This window comes from Gopherus flavomarginatus, chromosome 5, assembly GCF_025201925.1.
Source record: "Gopherus flavomarginatus isolate rGopFla2 chromosome 5, rGopFla2.mat.asm, whole genome shotgun sequence".
NCBI lineage: Eukaryota > Metazoa > Chordata > Testudines > Testudinidae > Gopherus > Gopherus flavomarginatus.
In genome coordinates this window covers 146,065,915-146,090,030 of record NC_066621.1, presented here as the reverse complement: position 1 = coordinate 146,090,030, position 24,116 = coordinate 146,065,915, and the positions used below count along the sequence as shown (strand labels likewise).

Here is a 24,116-nt window from a genome sequence, read left to right as displayed (position 1 = left end):
ACAAACGTGAACAGACAGCATGGCCTAAGGGGCTACGGTTAAGGGGTGGAGGGATGAGAACAGCTAGTTCCCAAACCAAAAAGAGCAGATGTAGCCAGCAGAAGGACAACCAAACAATTTGTGACAACAGCAAAGCAGCAGCAAAGAACGCTGCAGCACATTAAGGGTCTGATCCAACTTCCATTAAAATCTATGGAAATCTTCCCACGCAGGATGGATCAGGCCCTGAACTGGCCAGTCATTTAGAATCCTGCACTAGCTGGGTTCCCCTGCCAGCAGAAGACACAGGGCAGTCGCTCTGCTCATCTTTCTGACTCAGCTTTTTACACACACAGGTAGGACTTGGCCTTTATGGGCAGAAATGAAGGAAAACTAAAGCCACAAGCACCAAAAGCAAACTTCTGTGCAGTATCCCCGGCGCGCCTTTCCTAATGCAGCAACTGCACCCATATTTCAAACTTCGGCTTGAGGCTGCTTCACTCCATTTGCTCCCCTGTAAATCTTTATGACTTCTGAGCTCACTGTATTAATATAAACTCTTGGGATGCATAATGGCTGGCTGGAAATGCTGGCTTCATTGTTCTTCAGCCCGGTGTATTCTTTAGATATCTTTACTTTGATGTGAAATTCAGTCTTATAAACAAATTATTCTAACCAGTATTTTAATTGCTCTCCAATAAATTCTGTTTAATCCTCCTGTACCCAGAGCAGTGTTTTGCCTTTAAAATGTTGCTCCATTTGCATGGAGGGAAGAAATCACTATATGTGACTGTGCAATGAAAATGATTGATTACTGTGCAACTAGTTAACCTCCAGAATAGGAATGCTTCATGAACAATCTTTCATGCTGGATTTAGGAGGAAAAGAAGATTTCTGTGGCTTAGTCTGCTGGTTGCTTGAAAGAAGCTGTAAATAATAGCCTTTTTTGCAAATTTTCATTGATCCTGATTTCACAGATATTATAGCAAAGAAAAAAAGGCTTCCTGCCAGGGACATTTTAATTTTGCTGCAGATAAACCATATTCATATAGTTTTGTTGTAAACTATTACAAAATTGACTGGGGAGAATTATGAAGATTTCCATCAAAAATAACAAAGCAAACGTCATTAGCAGGAAAAGGGGTTGGAAAAAACCTTTCAAAGGGAATTTAAGAACATGTGCTGGAAAGCACATCATAGAATCAGAGAATATCAGGGTTGGAAGAGACCTCAGGAAGTCACTTAGTCCAATCCCCTGCTCAAAGCAAGACCATCACTAACTAAATCATCCCAGCCAGGGCTTTGTCAAGCCAGGCCTTAAAAACCTCTAAGGAGTTAATCTCATTTCTGCATCAACACTCAAGACATATAATGTACTCTCTAAGTACCTCCTTGTAACCTGTAAAGAAAAGGAAAGGTACTAACTGGGGGAGACCGTCCAGGAGACCTGCACAATAGCCACTCTACAGGCAATTTACAGGAGCCTAACACCCCCCGCATCAACGCATTACTACTTGCTCTGTGCTGTAGTCATTAGATATCTTGGACCAAAATTTTAAGCCACTTTCCAATCTGCATTCATGACCAATTTGCATGGCACCCACTTGAGTTCAGGGAGAGGCATCCCTGCACCCAGACGAAGCAAAGGAGGCTGATCGGTTTGCAAATAGGCAAGCGTATTCAAGAGAGGCTAGTTGGAAATTTGGCCCTATCTGTCATATGCTTGACGGAGATCTGAATTTCTGCTGAACTATATCACAACACCTCTAGCTTGAAGAACAGGCTGTGATCTCAGTCCCATACATCACATGCTTTGCTAAAGCATTTAAAAACTGGGAGAGGTTGACCATTGGCTAGTAGGAAGGAGGAGCTATTTTCAATTTTCTCCTGTATATTCCACAGTGCCCAGACTCAGAGATTAAATTAAAACACAATTAAAGGTTTACCTTTTTGTAGGAATTCAGTTTAAGATGAAGGGCCCAATTCTATAGGCTTGTGTCGAATGCAGTGTTAGCTCGAGGTGAAAATTGACTGTTGCCCCTAACCAGATTCCCAGGAGTACACAAAAAATCTCGAGTTTGAGTTCAGTGAGGCTTTGAACTCAAGCAAGCTGGCCCATCCGAGGGTGTGGGTTGAAGCTGGCATGCTGCTGATGCTGCAGCTGGCAATACAGTGGGGACACAGCTTGAGTGCACTTTTGCAGCATCACTGCTCCCACTAGGTTCAATCAAGAGGAGTGGAGAAGAGATAATTTGAGCTAACACCGCAGTGAAAACAAGTGCTCTGTTGTGCTGAGTCACTTAAACCAGGGTTTCTCAACCTGTGGGTCACGACCCAAAATTGGGTCACCAGACTGTGTCAAAGGGTCCTGTGGGAGGCCCAGGAGGGGAGGAGGTTGGGTCCTGCCCCCCAGGATGTGGGAGTCCTTGAAGGGGAGTGCAGAACCCCCCCCCATACTTGCACAGCAGTCACCCCCAGTAGCATCTCCTGAAGCAATGGTCCCATGGAACTGGCTTGGGTCAGCTCCCCGCTCCAGACATTGGAATCTGGTTTCTGAGGTCACAGTGCCACTCAGGTTTGGCCCTGCTGCCCTTCCGCCATGATGACAGAGGGGCTGGCTAGGCCAAATCTGAGTGAGCAGCGCTGTGATGCTGTGCATCCCTCAAACAAAATGGGTCTGGCCGGCTCCCCGTTGGTGGAGCTGAGCCAAATCTAAGGGGTGCTGCACCCCCGGAGGTCACAATGCCTAGAGTGGGGAACTGAGCCCTGCCAGCCCCACAGGACAGGAGTGGCAGGAGCAACCGCTATGGTACACACGGTGCACCTATTAAATACTCACTACTTATTATGTTAATGTATATATTATACATGGGGGGTAAGAAATATTTAGTAACTGGGTGTTTTTTGCACTAAGGCTATTAACTGGGCTGCAACAGGCTATCAAGGTTTCCAAATGGGTCCTGAGCCCAAAAAGGTTGAGAACCACTGACTTGGACACTGCAAACTGGATGTGAAATGCTACCAAATCTGAACAGCCTCATTTAACATCCACATTGCACTGGTGTAAATGTCTGCACAAGGTGCAGGGTAAGGCTGAATTGGGCCCTTATCTTGAGAGATGGACACTGGATCCTAAAAGCGGTACCAGAACAGGTTTAATTAGAGGTATGCTAGACTTTTAAATTAGGGAACAAACCCCCTGCCACACACACAGTTTTGAGTAATGTTAAGTTCCTTGAACTACTGCAAGCACATTTTGTGCGGATAGAAAAGTCTCACATTGCATATATTTAGACATCAAACCAACCTCACTTTAAGTAACACCCTTTGCTATTTGCACCCTATAAGGAAAACTCATTTGTTTTCATTGTTGCTCATTTCACTTTGCAGAGAAATGCAACTGTGGATGCGTGCAAAACATGTTTTCAATCACTGGCCATTCTGCTCTATCTGGTTTTTATGCCATACCCATTGCCATGCTATCTGTGCCTAAGTAATGCGACTCACATCTGACAATGTGGATTTCTCCCCTTCTCCCGAGGGGAAATAAGGCAGGTTTTTAAAATTTTAATGGTTGTATTTGATGCCTGCTGTACTCTGGGTTTCTAGTTCCGAAAGCATGTTGAAGAAGTGCTTCTTGCACCTCAGATAGACAAGATGGAAACTCAACATACAGTTACTGTTATTTTAAACACTAATATAACAGCCAAGCACAGAATGATGATGCCCTGTAAGATGTACCCGCTCACACCTGAAATGCTTCAAACCTCACACAGGGCTAGATCCAGGCCCAGACCCCACCCCTCCTCTTCCCCCAAGGCCACACCCTCATTCTGCCTTTTCCCACCACTGCCATGCTCCCGCCCTGCCTCTTCCACTCCATCCCCCCTAGCGCCTCTCGCACACCATGGAAGAGCTGATACAGAGCAGGCAGGAGGTGCCGGGAGGGAGGGGTAGGAGCCAATTGGCAGGGCTGTCAGTGGGTGGAAGGCGCTGGGAAGTTGGGGAGGTGCTGATAGGGGGCTGCCAGTGGGTGCACCCACCATTTTTTCCCCAGAGTCAACACCTATGGAACTGAGACTCAGAAAGGCACAATTCCTCCCCTGAGGCCACCTTGCTCTGATGTGGGACAGTTAGTCACTCCTTCTCTTTTCAGGATGCAACTTAGGGCTTATCTACATTGACTGAAATAGATATTCCAAAATAACTATTCCGCTTAGCTATTCCAGAACAACTCCCTATGTGGACCCTCTTATCCTGGAATAGTTATAGTTCTTTGAATGCACATCTTGACCTATTCCGAAATAACATCCCTGTGTAGCAAGCCCTTTCTGTGTGCCTGGATGGTGGGAAGAGGGAGAGGCAGACCCAAAGCTCCTCCCACTCTCCACCCTTCTCTCTCCCTCCCTGCCCACTTGCTCACAATAGGGAGTATCAGGGGGTCAGACTTTGCTCGCCCCTTATCCCCACATCCAGAGTTGGAGCTGCAATTGAGAGTAAAGGGCAGGGGGGCTTCACTCCCCTTTATTCTCTTGAGTGGCCAAGTAAGAGCTATGGAAAACCTAGTCCACAGGTTATTCATCCATTTAGTAGTCTTGCTGTCCTCCCTTCTTGAGCCTATTTCCTGCTTTGTGGGGAGAATTCCACTGAATAACACTGACTTCCTGTAAGAAACAGAGTCATGCTGCTCCTGTAGAACATGATGGGATTTTGAACCTCTAGGGTGACATCCTGGCCGCACTTAAATCCATGGGAGTTTTGCCATTGACTTAAGTGGGGCCGAGATTTCACCCTAGGACTGTATAACCAAGAAGAAACACAGCACATACGGGCCCTTGCTCACAATTAAGAAATGGGCTGTATGGCTTTGTGAAGCAATTTTTGACTGAACTAACTGACACAACCACTCAATAAGCTGAGCCGGAGCATGTGCAGACCCTGATGCACTTGAGAGATTGCCGTTCCATTATCAGCACCCCATCAGCATTAGAGCCTTGGGAATCACAAGGCTTAATAATTAGCCTGGGGCTTTCTTTCCCAGCACAGCAGCAGGAGGAGGCATTCACTGAACAGCATCAAAACAAACAAATCAGGCACGTAGGGCACTAACAAACTGCCACTTGCCACTGGATCAATACCCATTATTGGCACCAGTTGGATGAGGCTTTGCTGGTGGCTGCAACACACAGCAGTATTAATTGATTAGGATTTTGCTGCGGTTCAGAGGTGATCCAGGCCGTGACTTGGAAAATCGATCACTGAGGATAAAAAACCCTTTCAAAGAAAGCGGTCTCCAGTTTGCTCAGTGCAGCATCCTTCATATCCATACAGTGACACAGTCCTCTCGCTCAGTACAAATTGGGAACTGTCGTTCTGAAACTGCAGATGACATGCCTTAGCTAAGCTTCCTGCATGGCAGCCATCTGGCTGAAAAATGGCACCTCTGTGACAGCGCCAAGGGAGATGCCAAAGAATCTGCAAACTAAATTGATTTAACCATAAATTAAAACCCGATAATAATAATACCAGGAACCAATCTAGCACTCTTCATTCCCTAGGTCACAAAGCACTTTACAAAGCTTTACAGAGGGTAAACCGAGGCACGCAGAAGTCACATGACTTACCCAAGGTCACTCAGCAGGTCAATGACAGAGCTAGGAATAGAACCCAGGTCTCCAAAGTGTCAAGACGGTGCCCTACCCATGTTCCCTTAAAAAAACCCTTATTGTGTAAAGGTTGGCTATAAGATCTCTTATATTCACTACAGTTTGGCTCAAGCTGGAAAACTGGGATCAAGATTTCAGACAGCCCAAAGCTGAGGGCCCCTCTCTGCATTTAATTGATAAAGCTGGGGAGCATTTTTAACATCTCTGACAATAGGTCCTCACACTGCCAAGCCAGACATCTCCCCACCCTTGCTGTCAGAGAGACCAACTGTATTTCAAATTATTTTTAAACATGTCTCACTTTTTATACATCGTGAGAAATGCTTCTCACCATGTGAATGTTCAGAACATTACAGTACAGTTTCCTTGTAACTCAAAAAGGTTCATACAGTTTACGGTCAGAAGGGAGCATTCTATCATCTCCTTGACCTCCTTCATAACATCAGCCATCAATTCTCACCCAGCTATCCCTATATAATAAGCCCAAAGACTTTAGCTAGACCAAAGCACTCCATTCCTAGCAAGATTCAACTGTGTGATACCAGGAGAGAACAGGATAGATTAAGATGCCACCAATAACTGGGGCCCTGGCAATGGCAGAGAATTGTTTAGATGAGATCTGCCCAGGCAATCCCAGCAGGTGTCTCCTGTTCCAGGCTGCATAGGGAGGCCAACCCACTTCAAGGTCCCTGCCAAACTGACCCGGGGGAAAATTCCTTCCTGACCCCAAATCTGGTGATCAGTTGGAGTCAGAGCATGTGAGCAAGACTAATCAGTCAGGGATTTTGAAAGAGGATTCTCTGCACTACCTCAACAAACTGATTCAGAGCCTGAATTCAGGTATCAGCCAAACAAGCTTTCTACTCCCCGTCCCCATCCAGATTTTTCACTTAATAGTTGTGTAAAACATTTTTTTAACTGAGGAAAAAGACATCTTGATTGTGAAAATAGCTAATCTTGAAAGATATCACTAGCTCATTAAGCTTCTTGCCCCAATCACCGTACATTTAATGCATATCTAATGTAATCTCTAATGTGCATGACCATATTATTAGGTGCCCGTAACCTGCTGTTGTCCCCAAGACGAACATGATTGTTACTACCAAGAGCAAACTCACACACATGTGCACTGGACCAGATCCTCAACTAGTGTAAGGTGGTGTAGCTCCACTGACATTTTTGGAGCTATGCTCATCTATACCAATTGAGATTCTTGTGCACTGTGTGCACTTTAAAGGCTGGCAAAAAGAAAATGAAAACAAACAAACCCACATAAATGGAAAGAAAACTCAAATTTAAAGCATTTTAATTAGCTGAACGGCTTGATTTCACCAGCGTACAGGGCCCCAATACTCATCCCAGAGAACGTGTCCATTGTTCATGTTAGTTAAGCAGTTTATCATTTCAGCCCCTGATGTATTTTGTGCTATATTTCTATGCCTGGAGTGGGACTAGAATTTTCAATGTATGCAGCAGTTGTGGTTCTGCTACTGGGGCACTGCCCTACTCTCTGAAAGAATAAATGTGATCAATTTAATATGATTTCTCTGCTTCTCTATTGTATATGTCATTCATAGCTGTCAGCTAGGGTGAAATTCATGCCCCTCACTCGTCCCACACACAGCCCAAATAAACAGGCTTTGAGCAGGTTGACAACATGGGGATGACTGTTATGGACTCCTCCTCCCAAGTCAAAAGAAGGGAATGGAGGTAGATGGGTCCCCACTATACCAAATGTGTCACTGGATACGTTCTGTTCACAGGGCTATTAGCCATACCCCATCATTCCCTGACTGCCCATGACCACTTCCATATTATATGTGAAACAGGAACCAGAACCAGCAAGGAGCTCAGTTCTGTGGTGCACAGGGGACTGCAAAGTCTCTGTTGGGTGCTTTGCGTTTTTATGCCTTCAGCAAGAGGGGCAGGAGGATTTCACTCTTAGTTTCTATTTGGAAGCAACATGTGCAAAAGGATCTCAGTAAATGCACTGATTTCTAAAGGGGAGAGACTCAGTTTTCAAACAAGCATTTGAGCAGAAAAATCTAAGTTGTCAAAAATGAGCTACTCTCTTACTTTAGATAGGATGGCAATATACATCCATTTGAATCTCTAACATGCTTTTCCTTAAATGTTATAGTGGCAGGATATCCATCTACTGATATCTAGAATGTTCTATTAACTCATCTATAAGGAACTCTGGCTTTATACAGAAGCTGCTGAAAGTGATGTTGTTTATTCACTTTTTATTTTTTTTCACTTTTTCCTTTCCAAGGTTTCCATAATGCATTTACTCCAGTCATTTGGGTAAACATTATGCATTTCTGGCTGCATGCACATTAGAACATAACCACTTTTGTTTGGAAATGAACAGTCATAAATAAATAACTTATTTTAAAGTGCAAAACTTCAGAATCACAGGTTCATTTGTTTGAAATGTGACCCAGGCCAGTCTCTTTGTATCAAATCTGCCTTTGCTATGAGCTGGTGCACCAAAATCCAGTGTATTTTTCTAATAAGGTGATTTTAGATCTATACAAATGGAGCAGTCGTGCCTGCTTTGCTGTGTCATTGTCAACCTTTGACCAGATGAAGGTCAAATAATTAGTTATGGGAGGAAGAAAGATTCCAGGTGGAAATTCTAGCTTATGCAAAATCTGGCAGCCCACCCTGCCTGGGACAGGCTGCTGAAAATATATCACAGTAGGGCTGAGTGTTTTCACTGGCACTCAGTTGCCTCTGAATCCATTTCAAGGTCCTGATCTTTAAGATGGGCTGAGACTGGCCTATCTCAGAGACTGCTTTTTACTTGTTACCCACAGAGACAGCCGCACACATCAGTGAAAATGTAGCCAACACGGCCCACGGTCAAACCTTCAGGGGCTAGAAGACAAGTGACTTTCAGTGCTGGATCCTGGTCTGCAGAACTTTCTGAATGAGACCTAAAAGAGCCCAAACCTAACTGGCTTCAGAACCTATTGTGAAATCCACCTTTTCCCACAAACCTTCCTGCAGTAATGGAAATCAAACAACTCCAAGAAGGAGCAGGGGAATTAAAATAAAAATCAAGCCATGTCTAAGCTGCTAGATCCAGTGATCATAGAATATCAGGGTTGGAAGGGACTGCAGGTCATCTAGTCCAACCCCCTGATCAAAGCAGGACCAATCTCCAGACAGATTTTTGCCACAGATGGCAAATGGCCCCCTCAGAGACTGAGCTCACAACTGTGGGTTTAGCAGGCTAATGCTCAAACCACTGAGCTATTCCTCCCCCACAGCACAAATAAAGTCCACTAGGGAGTTGACTTCTTGCTTTTTTTAAATTTCTGTACCTTGAAATGAAGACACTGCAGTAATGTGCACCGTATCCACACATTACATAGAGGCAGTCCCTCTGTCTGACAAACAGTTGGGCCAGGAGCTATTTTTTCCCCTTCTCTCTCTCTCTGTCTCTTTTTGTTGTTGTATTACATTTTATTTAAACTTTTAAAATCCAACTCATTTTCAAACATTTGAAGGGTCTTTGAAATAACTTCAAGTGTTTAAGAGGTATCCCTAGGACGCTCACAGTGAAATCTTTGCACCAGGGGTTCTAAATGTTGCCTGACTGAAAGATGCGCTTGCAGCTTGTTAGGAAGGGATGCCGCTCTTGGAAACAGATTTGAGCCACCTTCCACATTAATATGGTGGAGCCTGCTGCGGAGAGTACAGCTTCCAGCACGCAATGAGCTTTCTTGATGTGAACAGACAACTGCCGATGACTGCCTAGATCAAGATGAAACATTCTATGATGGGACATGTGGCTGCATCCCTATAGAATAAAGACAAGGCCTCGCTCTTATGGCTGGGCCACACTCTAGTCATGTGTGCTGTGTGCAGGGCTGTCTCTTACCGTGTTTTACTTTAAAAATTCAAGGGAATAAAGTTTTGTGGAAATGTCAGTGATTGCCCCTGGCACAATGACCTCACTGGAAAGGCAGTTTGTCCGTAAGCCATAAACCTAAAATTTAATCTAACGGAAAACCTTTTAGTGGAGCAAGACATCTATTTGACTGATTTTTTGTACAAATACTTTATATCTCAATCAGCATCAATTAGTGGGGAGCCTTTTCCCTTAGGGATGGAGAGAGGAAGGAACACGAGCACCGCAGCTGCCACCTTTCTTTTAGACAGAGTGGCCAATAGCCAGGAGAGACTCTCTAGAGCCAAGAGGGAAAGTCATTGATCAATTAGAATGCTGTCTGCGACAAAGGGAAGAAAACACAATGGATGTGGGCAGTTTAATCACAAGGTAGGCCCCGCCCATGGTGAGGGGTGTTCCCTTGAAAAGGGAGCCCCCATGCTTTGCCTCATAAGGGGAAGAAAGCAGCGCTGAAAGATATTAGTGAGATGGCAGCCATGCTGAGCAGAGGTGCTGCTATAGTATAAAGCCTGCTGCCTGCCGAAGCGCCAAAAATCCTGGGTGTGGTGAGGGCACCCAAAGCTATGGTTGGACCCAATTGTTCTGTGTTCTGTTATTTGGTGTACACCTGCATCGCACCTGCACCTTGAGAACCTAGCTCCAAGGAACCCTGTAAACGGTGACTCTGCAAGGAAGCCCCTTCTTTGTGTTAATCTTGGTATCCCCAAGGAGCTTGCACATTTGACACAGCCTGGAAGGCTAACTGGGAGGATGGGGTGGTGAAGTGTCATATTCCTCCCAGTTATCTCTGCACTTGTCAAGTCAATCCCTGTGCTTTTTGAGTTATGTGCCAATAGGCTGAGCCTCTCTAGGAGAGGATATTAGAGATCTGGCTATACAGTAGAGCGAAGGGAGCTCTAGTTGTGAGTCTCTTGTGTGTACTAGCCATTAGCTAATCAGAAGTTGGGTAGTGGGTGGGGGGGAGGGATCCTACAAACTCCCCTCTGGTTCTGGATGATTTTCCCATTTTTTACTCTTCCTTCCACCGGCATTATGCTGACCTTCTCTTTGAGGAGCTCTGGACGTGAATCCCCCCAAAGCTCAAAGAGAGTTGCTGTGCGTTCCTATCAGCATGTTTACCAAGTAACACAGGATGCTTCTCGGGGGCTGAGCCTGCTGCCTCTGTTTATCTCATTGCTCCAGACTAGAACAAATCGGTTTATAATCCTCCGGTATGTACACCCTGGGAACCCCGGCTGTAAGTGTGATCAGAAACGGCTTCCTCATGTACACAGAAGGTGGGCCGGTTGAGTAGTATGCTGTGTGTCTGGTGCCTGTGTGGAAGTCCTGCACTGCCAGGGGAATGGGCTCACAGATCTTTCCCGTCTCTGAAATCGATAATTCTGTACTTCCACGTTCATTGCTATGTTATGCCCTGGTTAGACTCTATTAGTGCCCTTTACGCTGTTCTCTCTGAACGCACAATTAACAAAACAACAGCTGGCACAGACTGAGCACTACTGCTGCTGAGTAGCACCAGATGGAACAATCACAGAACTCTACCTCTGGCTCAATTACCTTAGTTGTCATACAGACTCTGCATTAGTTTCAAAGTGCTCTTAATAACCTCTAAGGCCCTTCAGGATTGAGGTTAAAACACACACGCTCATGCTCTCCCTCTATCTCTCAATTCTGATCATTCATTATACATCAAAGTCCAGAAAAGGTCATCCAATGCACATCAAGTTAACCACAGTTCCTAAACTTCCTATATTTAGCAGCCAATTCTCCAGCCATTAACCACAATGTCTGTGGAACGCCTTGTCCACAGATGTTTAGGATGCTGGCACTCTGGTCCTCCTTAAATCAAAACTGAAGACTCAGTTGAATTAGTCTGGCACTGATGAGAACTTTCATAAATTGGTTTACATCTTTTGTAGAACTCCTTCAGATTAGTTGGCACAAAAAAGCACTCCACAAATGTAAGACGGGGATGCTGTGGTCCACTGCTTCCGGCGTTATGATACAAATAATTAGCAGAACTGTAACTGGAGAGTCTGGATAATCTGTTCTGTTGTTACAATTAAAATAAATGCAGCTGTTTGATGATTCAATTTAGAAAATCAGCATGGATAATATTCAGAAAAGAATTGTGATAGGAATAGAGTTAAATATGAAAACACTAATCAAGAACGTATTCTGCATCTAGAAGATCAGCTGCAGAGCTAGCATAATAATGTAATTTTAATCTCATTTTGACCTCTTAAAGTCCCTAAAGTTCAAAGGTGCTCTAACAGTTTGATTAATGAAACTGTTGAGGACATCAGGGACTCTTGTATGGATCGTTTTTACTGTACTATGATTTTTCCTCACAAATAACTAGTTCCTGAAAGTTATATTCCCTCAGAGATTTCCACCACAACTTTAACCATCACTACCCATCCATGAAACTCTCTCTAGAGCACTCCCACACCAGCATCAACCTCCTGGATACCGCAATAAGCTTCAACAATGGAATCCTACAAATGACTATATACAAAAACCCGACAGATCACCACACTTATCTCCACAAATCCAGCTACAACCCAAACACACAAAGAAATCTGGAATATACAGCTAGGCACTCAGATATCACAGCTACCTGCTAGAGGTCAGAAACATAGGGAAAAAGTGAGAACTGCCAAAAGCCAAGCTGAGTTTGACCTTGCAAAGGAAATTAAAACCAATAGTAAAAGGTTCTATAGCCACATAAATAAAAAGAAAACTAGAAGTGGGACAGCCAAACACTGAGGATGGGGTGGACATTAAAATTAATCTAGGCATGGCCCAACCCCTAAATGAAATACTTTGCCTTGGTTTTTAATAAGCGTAATTAGGAGTTTAGGGGTAATGGCAGGGTGGCTAAGAGAAATGAGGATATGGAAATAGAAATTACCACATCCAAGGTGGAAGTCAAACTCAAACAGCTTAATGGGACTAAACTGGGGGGCCCAGGCAATCTCCATCCAAGAATATTAAAGGAATTGACATATGAAATTGCAAGCCCAATATCAAGGATTTTTCATGAATCTGTAAACTCGGGTTGTATCTTATGTCTGAAAAACTGATAATATAGTACCTATTTTTAAGAAACAGAAAAAAAGTGATCTACGTAACTAGAGGCCTGTATGTTTGACCTCAATTGTATGCAAGGCTTTAGAACAAATTTTGAAAGAGAAAGTAGTTAGGAAATAGAGGTGAACGGTAATTGGGATAAAATACAACATGGTTTTACAAAAGATAGAACATGCCAGACCCACCTGATATCATTCTTTGAGAAAACAACTGATTTTTTTAGACAAAGGAAATGCTGTAGGTCTAATATACCAGTAAGGCATTTGATACAGTTCCACATGGGAAATTATAAATTAAATTGGAGAAGACGGGGATTAATATGAGAACTGAAAGGTGGGTAAGGAACTGGTTAAAGGGGAGAACAGGTCAGGATAAGAGATGAACTCTTAGGATGAAGGGAGGTTACTAGTGGAGTTCCTCAGGGACTGGTCTTGGGACCAATCTTATGTAACATTTTTATTAATGACCTTGGCAGAAAAAGTGGAAGCATACTAACAACATTTGCAAATTTTTGGAAAAAGGGGTAAACAGTGAGGTGATAAAATTTGCAGACGATACAAAACTATTTGTTTAGCGTGTGCACAGACGTCTAGCCCTAGTCAAGTGATGGCATCTTCAGTGGCATGATGCAGTTCTAGGCCACTGCTGAACCTAGTCAGCAGGCATTCATCGACAATGTGCATCATCGGCTCTGTAGTGCCGCAGCTGCACAAAGGGCTGTCACAAAGGCTCCAGAGATACTGACTGGCTGCACAAAGACCTTGCCCGGTCTGGAACCTGTTCAACAGGGACAATGGGTGACGGGGAAGGTCAAAACCAGGCGGGGCAAATTGTGGGGTCAGGGACGAGGGACTGGTTGGGGATTATAACCGATATCCATTCCTCTCGCCAGAGTGTTTCTGCCCTAACATCCTGGCATGGTGGATGAGACCATAATGGGCGATGTGACAGCAAATGTGCAGCTGGTCGTTTAAAAAGGTCATTGTGCACTGGCAGGCTTGGCTTGGCGAGTACTTTCTCCAGTAACGTGCCAGTGGGAACCTCTCATTAGATATGAGGAGGAGCAATATTTCTCAGTACTGGAAGCCAGGGAAGTGGAGTCGGATGCAGGGTGCTGGAAATGATACACATGGAAGCATATAACCATGTATTCACCAGTTCGGTGTGTGATGATCGACTCCAGACTGGTGTGCAGGACTCCGCCACCGAATACGAGGTGGCAAGAGCTGACATCCACAAAGTTGGAGCACGAGCACCCCATGACGAACCTGCCAGCTTGCCAAGAAGATTGTTGCCTGTCTTAACTTTAGCTGTTGTCTTCTTCAAGTGGGCATGGTAACTCAGTGTGCGGTCTAAGGTCACACCTAGATAAATTGGTTCCACTTCATGCTTCACCTTCTGACCATTCAGATAAACATGCAGTTCTCGGGTTGTGCTGGCATGATAAAGATGGAACAAACTGGAGACTGTTTTTATGACGCTTGGCTGGAGGTGCCAAGTCTTACAGTAGTCAGGTAACTTTATCATGTTCCAGTTTAAGGTGGCATCAAGCTTGTGAAACGTCCAGGCCTGGGTACTGCAACAGATGTCATCTGCGTAAATGAACTTTCATGACTTCGTTGTTGGCAGGTCATTAATATAAAGGTTGAACAAGGTTGGAGAAAGCACTGAGCCCTGGGGTAATCCACTGATCTGTTGTCTCCAAGCACTCATCATCTCCCCCATATGGACTCTGAACTGTCTATTACGGAGGAATAGTTCAACTACGCCTGTGACCCAAGGTAGCAGTACCATATTGTAAGTCGCTGTTTTATCGATGAAAACAGGGCTTGTTTTCAAGTTTCTCTGGAAGGCATTTTCAACAAAAGTGGTCAGAACGAGTACTTGGTCACATGTGCTACAGCCTCGGTGAAAGTTGGGTTGATCAAGGATCAAAATTCTCTCCATGTCGGGTAATATGCGCTGCAGGACCAAGCGCTGTAGGACAAGCGCTCCATTGCCTTGAAGCACACCCACAATAATAACAAAACAATTCAAGATAGTTAAGTCCAAAACAGACTGTGAAGAGCTACAAAAGGATCTCTCAAAATTGGAAAACATCCACTCAATGTGCAGTGGCAATCAAAAAAGTGAACAGAATGTTGGGAATGATTAAGAAAGGGATAGATAAGAAGACAGAAAATATCATATAAACTCTATATAAATTCATGGTATGCCCACATCTTGAATACTGCATGCAGATTTGGTTCCCTCATCTCAAAAAAGATATATTGGAAGTGGAAAAGGTTCAGAAAAGGGCAACAAAAATGATTAGGGGTATGGAACGGCTGTCATCTGAGGACAGATTAATAAAACTGGGATTTTTCTGCTTGGAAAAGAGACAACTAAGGGGGGATATGACAGAGGTCTATAAAATCATGACTGGTGTGAGAAAGTAAATAAGCAAGTGTTATTTACTCCTTCTTATAATACAAGAACTAGGGTTCACCAAATCAAATTAATAGGCAGCAGGTTTAAAACAAACAAAAGGAAGTATTTTTTCACACAATGCACAATCAACCTGTGGAACTCGTTGCCAGAGGATGTTGTGAAGGCCAAGACTATAACAGAGTTAAAAAAAAAACCTAGATAAGTTCATGGAAGATAGGTCCATCAATGGCTATTAGCCAGGAGCTGGGACTGGGCAACAGAGGATGCATCACTAGATGATTACCTGTTCTGTTCATTCCCTCTGGGGCTCCTTGCATTGGCGACTGCTGAAAGACAGGATACTGGGCTAGATGGACCTTTGGTCTGACCCAGTATGGCCATTCTTATGTGCTTATGTTTTTATGCAGATGACACAAAGTTAGGAGGTACTGCCAATACGGAAGAGGACTGGAATACCATACAAGAAGATCTGGATGACTTTGAACACTGGAGTAAGAGAAAAGGGATGAAATTTAAAAGCACGAAGTGCAAGGTGCATACACTAAGGGACTAACAACAAGAATTTGTGTTATAAGCTGGGAATTTGTCAGTTAGAAGTGATAAAGGAAGTGAAAGATCTGCTGTATTGGTTGATCATAGAATGACTATGAGCCGCCAATATGATGCGGCTGTGAAAAAGGCTATGCAATCTTAGGACGCATGAGACACAGTATTTCCACTAGAGATAGGGAAGTGTTAGTACCTTTATACAAGGCACTGGTGAGACCTCACCTGGAATACTGTGTGCAATTCTGGTCTCCCGTGTGTAAGAAAGAGGAATTCAAGCTGGAACAGGTGAAAGAGCAGGGCTACTAGGATGATCAGAGGAATGGAAAACCTACCTTATGAGACAAGACTCAAAGAGTTTGGCTTGTTTAGCCTGACCAAAAGGCGGCTGAGGAGAGATATGATTTCTCTCTCTAATTCAAGGGTGGGCAAACTTTTTGACCTGAGGGCCACACTGGGGTTGTGCAACTGTATGGAGAGCCGGGTAGCCTGGCCCCCCACCCCCTACCTGCCTCCTCCCACTTCCTGCCCCTTGACTGCCTCCCTCAGATCCCCTGACCCATCCAACCCCCCCTGCTCCTTGACCCCAATCACCCTCTCCCAGGACCCCATGCCCCTAACCTCCCCTCAGGACCCCACGCACTATCCAACACCCCATTCTCCCTGTCCCGACTGTACCAATCCCTATCCACACCCTCGCCCCTGACAGTCCGTCCAGGACTCCCACATCTATCCAATCCCCCCTGCTTCCTGTCCCCTGACTGCCCCGACCCCTATCCACACCCCCACCCGCTGACAGTCCCCCCGGGACTCCCACATCTATCCAATGCCCCCTGCTCCCTGTCTGCCCTGACCTCTATCCACCCCCACTGCTCCCTGTCCCCTGACTGCCCTGACCCCTATCCACACCCCTTCCCCCTGACAGGCCCCCCAGGACTCCCATGACTATCCAACCGCCCCTGTTCCCTGACTGCCCCTCCCCACCAAATCTCCACCTACTCCTAGCTACTAAGTGAAGACCCATGCGGTGGGAAAGTAAGAAACACCACCTAGAGAACCAGAGTCAACAAAATACCAGCAGAATGATTTGCCAGTGAGGGAGAGATTAAAGTGGCGATCAAGATTATTTTTTCAAAAATCTGCTCCCAGGGGTTCTGTCCCAGCCCAATAAGTGAGGCCCAAACAAAAATAATCCAGATCATTATATTTTCCATTCTCCCAAAGTGTGAGTTTCCACAGATTAAGAGTTACTATTCTATCTACATCCCTACACAAATTCACACCACATGTCTGTATACATAAATAAGTGGAATATATGACACTGTGGTTTAAAGATTTTATCACCACAAGACTGGGAGGGCTCATTACTCATGAATGGCAAAAGCTACTTGAGTGGGACCCGCCTACTCTCTCAATGCCATATTGCTGCAGTTGAGGTAAGAGGAGAGCCTTGAGTAGCAGTCTCCTGAATTTAACAGAAAAGGGGCAGGCAGTCATGTTTTCAGCTGTGGAAGCAGCTTCCAGCTTTGCTCTGAAAGAGTTGGATCTGCAAGGACCATCTGTTCGTCTGACCTTTTAAAGATGGAGGTGATGGTTTATACAAGATTGTTTGGGTGCAGAATGTCGCACCTATTGGACTGTGCTGGAAGTGGAGTTTTGCTGGAGTTAGCCGCTAGTTGAACTGTTCTTTTTTTCAATAATATCAAAGCATACCAATACCCAAGCTATTTTACGGTCAATAAAAAAATTAAGATGGAGATATTAGTCCTCCACTTTCAGCAGCACAGCATATTTTTACTCCCTTCCAACTGCGGAAGAGGGAGATGAAAGCATCAGTTTCTGCAGAGAGAAGAAACACCATAACATTATTTTTAAAAAATGTTTAAAGGGTTAAAAACTTAAAATAAAGCCCTTTATTTATTTAAGTTGTCGTGCAGGTCATGTACAGCGCCATCTTTGATCAACGTTACTTGATATCCTACATAATGCTTGGGTGAAATAAGAAGCACCTGTTAATTCTGAGAGCATTGTTAACAAAATAAAATAAGTATTAATTTACAAATAGTGCATCTTAATAAAATCACCCTTGAGCTGGATCTTCCCACAGGATAACTAACTTCATAAATTTAACTAACTACAATCTAAAGTAATTAATTTTCAGTCATGTGTAAGTGATCATTGTAATTGACTTTAACCTGTTGTTTTTCTAAGAATGAGCTCGGCCTCTTACGTATTACTGAATAATGGATTTGTTACACATCATTCAGAGTGCATTTCTCCACGTGGTTGAAAAAGAGAGAGGAGAGCTAAATCCACCACTGGTGTCAACCAGCATAACTCCATTTACATCAGCTGATGATCTGACTCTAAAACATGCAAAAAAAACCATGTTTTTTTTCCAGTCTGTAAGCACATAAGTACACTAATGTACTGCAACATTAAAAGACCCTTGAAGGAAAAGCATGGTAACAGGCTTGTATTCTCCAGTAAAAATCACCACTGAAACATCATCCTGACAAATGAAATCAAAGGCTCTTTTGTTTTAGATTTTGGAAGAGAAGTTTTGTGACTATTAAAAACTAACAGGCCACCCTAGGTATGGCAAAGGGTTACTAGTTGGACCAGTCCTGCTCTTAGTGGAGTCACTGGGTGTTTTTCCACTCGCTTAAAAGCAAGCACGATCCAGACCTCTAGAGTAGGTATTTAACAGAGTAATTACATCCAGAGTAGAAAAGGAGTCTGCTGGTCCCTTACAAGATTAATGTGGCCTCGTGATATCATTAAAATCGTTAGCACATTGGTTAACCTCTGGATCAGTTTACACTTCAAACATACAATCTACAGGGCAGACTGTGCTTGGCCCCTACATGAGTGTTAGTGTGGTGAGCACACGTTAGGAGCATTCCCCCTCTCCCTCGTGCAGCTCATGCAAAGGCAAGTACAACTGCTTTCCCTCCCTGCGCCGCTAGCTAGCTAAGGTTTTAGTCCATCCCCCTGGTATCTGAGTATCTAAGGGGGAAGAAGGAGGCAGGACTACAAACCTGCCACCTGTCTCCACATCAATTCATGGAGTTGGCCAAGTGCCTGGGGTGGGGAACATGCTGCACTCTGGAGCAGGTGCAGGAGCAGATGTGCTCCCTTTGCACCGGGAGGAGTTCTGGTTTGGGCCCATTTCCTCCCAGAGCTCCCCTTGGAGCTGTGGAGTGCTACACTGCCCCAATGCTGCACAAATGATCCCAAAGTACATGAGAAGGCAAATGCAAGTAGATAAAGTAATTAGGCAGGGAGGGATTGGCCTAAAAACAGACACAAACACAACTGGGAAGAAAATCGTAATGAATGCTTTTGCAGCACCCATTCTGTCTAGAGAGCACAGCTTATAGTCCCACAACATCCTACAGTGGCCCAGAGCCGTTTTCTCTTTGAATCTGTATGCTATTCTTGTACCTGGTGGAGACATCCACAGCCCTCCAACGACCCACTTACCTGCTTTGGCCACCTCAAATTCCAACCCCTGCATCCTCAAAGGGGTGCAAAAATGTGAGGCATCCCTCATCAGCCAAGTGATCTGAGGGCAGAGCTGCTGAGAAACTCTGAGCCTGATTCAGTAACCTTTACACTGCAGCAGATGGGCCTGCTCATGTGGCTAAAGGATATGTCTACATGGCAAATGAGGGTGTGATTGTCGCACAGACAAACATACCCATGCTAGATTTAATCTAGCTAGCACAGGTAACAATAGTCGTGTAGAGCAAGGTGGCATGGGCTAGCAACAAGAAATGAAGGCCAGGGAACTGAGTAAATACTCCAGTGGCTAGTCCATACAAAAGCCCATGCCACCATGTCTACATTACTGCTGTTATCTGTGCAGGCTACATTAAGGCTGGCATGGTTATTGCCTACTCATGCTACCGTCACACCCTCAGTTACTGTGTAGTCATACCCATTGTGTACTCAGAATGGCTAAGGGTTGCAGGACTGGGCCCTTTGTCATGAGATGGGGTCACAGAGATGCCACCTGATTGGATACCAACACAACACTTCACTGCGAACATCACAGTCTAACGTCAGAGTGCCGCACTGTAATTAACTGCATGGCTCTCAGAGAAGACATTAGATGCAGTAGCTCTTCACCTCTCAGAAGTGAAGTGACTAGGATCAGGAGCTAACATAACGGCAGGTTCTAGAAGAAGAACCTGGAAGGAATTGTCCCTAAAACAAAGACAGGTGATAAACATTTCTGTCATAAACAAAAGCTTCTTCAGGTCATAAAGGATGCCACGAGGGCTGTGAGGATGTGAAGAAAATGAAGTCATATTGATTTTGTCCAGCATGGCTGCTCTATCCTACAGCGTAGCTAACCTGTATCTACAGGACCTCACTTCCCTGGACAGCACATTTTGCTACAACAAGGACAGCTAAGGGGCAAGGAGAGGAACGGACAGCGTAAAACGATCGTTCCTTTTTCACGTGGGGATGGAGAGGCAAGTGTGGTGAACTCCAAAGGCAAGGCTACATTGTGACCTGCATTATGCACTCATGCAAGGATGCAAGAGGGAGTGGGCTCCCCTTTCTATTCATGCCCACCTGGCTTCTGGGCCTAGGGCCCGATACACAGTAGTAAGAATGTGCTGAGCACTCGCTTACACTGGAACAAATGGGTGGGAAGAGGCAGGCTCCACTTCCCCTCATTGGCTCCATCCCCACCCTAGTCACTCACTAGCACGTCTGAAAATGGGTTGCAGTTTGCTGCTGTCATAGGCCAACTGCCAGTTATTAGCCATCTCAAAGCAAGGGCTGTGACTGAAGTTGTTGTCTTGCCCTTGGTAAATGAAGGGGCAGGTACGTTTCACAACACTGAGTGCGAGAAGCCTTCAAAGCATCCCTGCCTTGGGTCAGAGTGGCGAGCGACTGGTTTGGTAACCCAGGGCCCAAAAACATATAAAGGAACAAAAACATTTTTGTCTGAGTATGTGAATTGAATTGATATCAGCAAGAAGTGGGTCAAATGAACATTCATTAGGCATAAGCCAGCCAGTTTGAAAATGAACCCAGAGTCAAAGGCCCAGCCAGCTCTATAAGCCAAAATTGAAACTGAGCTATTGGTTCTGACTTCATACAGTCAGATCCTCCTCCACTGACTTAAAATGGGCAAAGGATCACGCGCCATATAAGAAAGAAAACTTCAACGGTGACAAGCTTGGTCACCGGGATTACCAGGATGCAGTGCCAGAATACACATGGCGGCATATTTTCATTCATGGAGACAGAGATACAAATTCCACAGGAGCCTTTATTGATTAATCTATTTCCATTATTTGTGGACAGCTTCTTTTAATTAATAATACGGTGGAAAATAATTTAATCAAAATGGGTTCTGTTTTTGTCACCACTGGTGACACCTCAAACATGAATCACTATAACAGCACAGGACAAGCAGCGAGTCACCATTTCTAAGGATCCACCAATGGGGTGAGGCAGCTTATCTCAGGAATAGGGAAGCTCACCAATTGCTGGAGTTATATAAAGGCCAGACTGCGAACGCAAATAACCACAGCAACTTTAATTGGACTAAATCTGAGTAACTGCTGCCTAATGTAAATGGAGGGGCTCACAAACTGACCTAAATAACCTTACTGTAGAGTCTACAGCATCCTATATTAAAATATAGGGAAGTATGAGTGAATACTATGGTAACTGTATTAATAAGGGAAAAGTGGCAAGTTTTTATAGTTCACCACTGCAGTTTATACTTAATATACTTCTTGGTAATCTCCTCTCAACCCCAAATGGATGGCAAAGCCCCTCAACATCCTTACAATATTTCTTACGAAACACCCAAATGATGCACATATGAGGAGTGACCAAAAAAAAGTTAGTATTAGGCATCCAACATAAAATTGTATTGGTCTAATGCCTCATCCCAAAAGTTTCCATTCCATTTAGCCCAAAGTCCTAGATTAAATGAGACCAACAGTTTGAGCTTTTGAACCCTTTAACAGGGAGGAAGTCTACATCCACCATGTTAAATTCTTCATCAACCATCCCCACAGAAAAGCCGAGTGCAGAATCTACTTTGAGAAGTGCAATAAACTCACAACACAAAGGCTCATTATAAATGGCAAAACTGTGTTGAATAAAGTGGGAACAATTGCATGCAAAGTAGACTGTCACTGTGCTGAATGATTTTTCACAGCAAACATGCAAAAGTGTCAGAGATCCCCAGGACACTTAAGCAGAAGGAACTACGCATGAACTCTGGAGGTTATATAGTTCTATGTGCCCCAGTTTCAATATGTCCTTAAACCCACATGCCCATTTAGTTTGCTTTCAGGAAAGCCTCCAAAATGGACAAGAATTTGGATGCCAACAAAGACCTTAATAAGAAACTCACTTTGAAGAGATACAAGTATTTGGCTCAAATGAAAACAATGGTGTTTTTAAAGGTCTAAGATTTGTTCTTCATTAAAAAAACACTAGCAAAAAGCAGAGAAATGATTAAAAAAGAAACTGTTCTAATTTCAAGTATAGAGAAAAACGATGGGCCGTGACATGTCATGAGCTGAGGATCTGCAGGTAAATAACCTCACATGTTTAAATTGTGTTAGATGAATTATACATCAGCCATTATATATTCATATATACATATCAAGACATTCCAACTACCTTAAATGTATCTCTCTCTCTTTGCATTCCTATGCCTCATTCTCTAACACACATTCCAACAGTGAACATGCCAGAGATCCTATAGACACAGTTTCATTCGTCACACACTCCTTTTTCAGTCCCTGAGCACCATCTATCCTGTGCACTGGATAAGACACTGGGGGAAATAACAGCACGCAGCCATTTATATTTAAAAAACATGGGCAAAATATTGGCCTCACTGAAGTCAATGTCAATACCCCATACTGTAATGCACACCATAAAAAATAATATATAATATATGAGAGTCTGGCCGTTACCTGGGGATTTTGCCACAAGCTGGTACAGATGGAAGTGGTAGCAAGAACTGGAAACCTATGTATTTAAAAATATTTGAACTGAGTACTTGTTTTCTGGAGGAACCTAATTGCTGACTAAAAACAGGTCTTGTAAAATGTTTGACGCTGATAGTATGTTCATTTTTATGTGTTCGACTCTTTACTAACAATTTTTTTTAACTTCCCACGCTAGGGTCTGATTGCTATGATTGCTCCACAGGCCAAGCTTGTAAAACAAGGCCCTAATCCAAAGGGAACAGATTCTCAAAAGGCATTTCATGAATTAGATGTTATAAATATTCTCTCCCACATTAGAAGTCAGTTAATAACTGTTTGATGGGTCCTTCCAAGCGCTGGACTTTAACCTTCAGTTTTCACAGATGGACAGGTATCTCATTGCAGATTTCAAGAATATTTCGAGTTTAATTATTTTCTCTACTTGGAAAAAGTTCCAAGTTCTGTTTCTGCCTTGCAGTCCGGATTAGTGATGTTAGATGTGGCACACGCATTTCAACACACAAAGAAAGATAATGCAACACTTTCAATTACAGGTTAAAAGTCACTTCGTTATTCTGAGCAGGAGAGATTGCTGCAGGTTGAAGAGCTAGCAGCCACTCTGATTTTACGGGCCCATAAATTTATTGTGATGGATGAACTACCTAACCAACAAAAAAAATAATAATCTTGAGTTGGTAATAGCACACTGCACAGCTCCGTTAAGTAGGTCATTCAACATGCCAGGTCTCTGGATATTACTGGGGAGTGAGAAAACATTATTTCTCCACCTCAATGTGCCTGTCTCTTTTCTTGTCATGTGGAACTAACCTTTCATGCTTAGTACTATTACTAATTTATTAGCCTTTTAAATGCCTCAATTGCTGTACAGTCTGTGGACTACATCTTAACGCTTGCTGAAGCAAAGAGTGCTTTCGAAATGTGTGTGTGTGTGTGTGTAAAGCAATAAACCATATGGGGGAACAATTCTCTGTACCTCTGCGTTTGCTACAGTGAGAGCAAACAATCATCTTCTTGAGCACAGAAGAGCCAGCAGTTGATGTTTTTTATAATACTGGTGACTCTTGAAAGCGATGACTTAACTAAAAATGGTGCTAACTATATTTCTATTCAAACCAATTAAAGGAGAAAATGATTTTTTTCCATTTAGGTTAAATGACAACTGCACAAATTGCTGTAATACAATTGTGCAGCTCTGTCAGTCCAATCTCTTGTGACCTGATTGACTGCTTCTGCCCACTTGATCGGACTATCTGTTGGATAGTTAGTGCCACTGGTGAAAAGAATTCTCCCACCATTACTATCAAGGTGTCAAGTGGCTGCATAGGCACTCCACTGCCACTACTACAGCCCTGCATAGTAATGACTGTGGCTGTAACACAGAGGATCCATGTGTATGTGATCCACGCAGCCACACTGCAGGCCCTCTCCAGACTGCACCTCCTGGTCCCTAGAGGTTAGCACGCAGGGAGCTCAGTTCTG

At 43.9% G+C, this 24,116-nt stretch overlaps 1 protein-coding gene across 1 annotated transcript in view; it reads right to left on the bottom strand.

The window, feature by feature from the left end:
* Positions 1-24,116, bottom strand: part of KCNH5 (potassium voltage-gated channel subfamily H member 5) — a 235,041-nt gene that overhangs the window by 9,774 nt on the left and 201,151 nt on the right. The gene's annotated exons all lie outside the window — the stretch shown is intronic.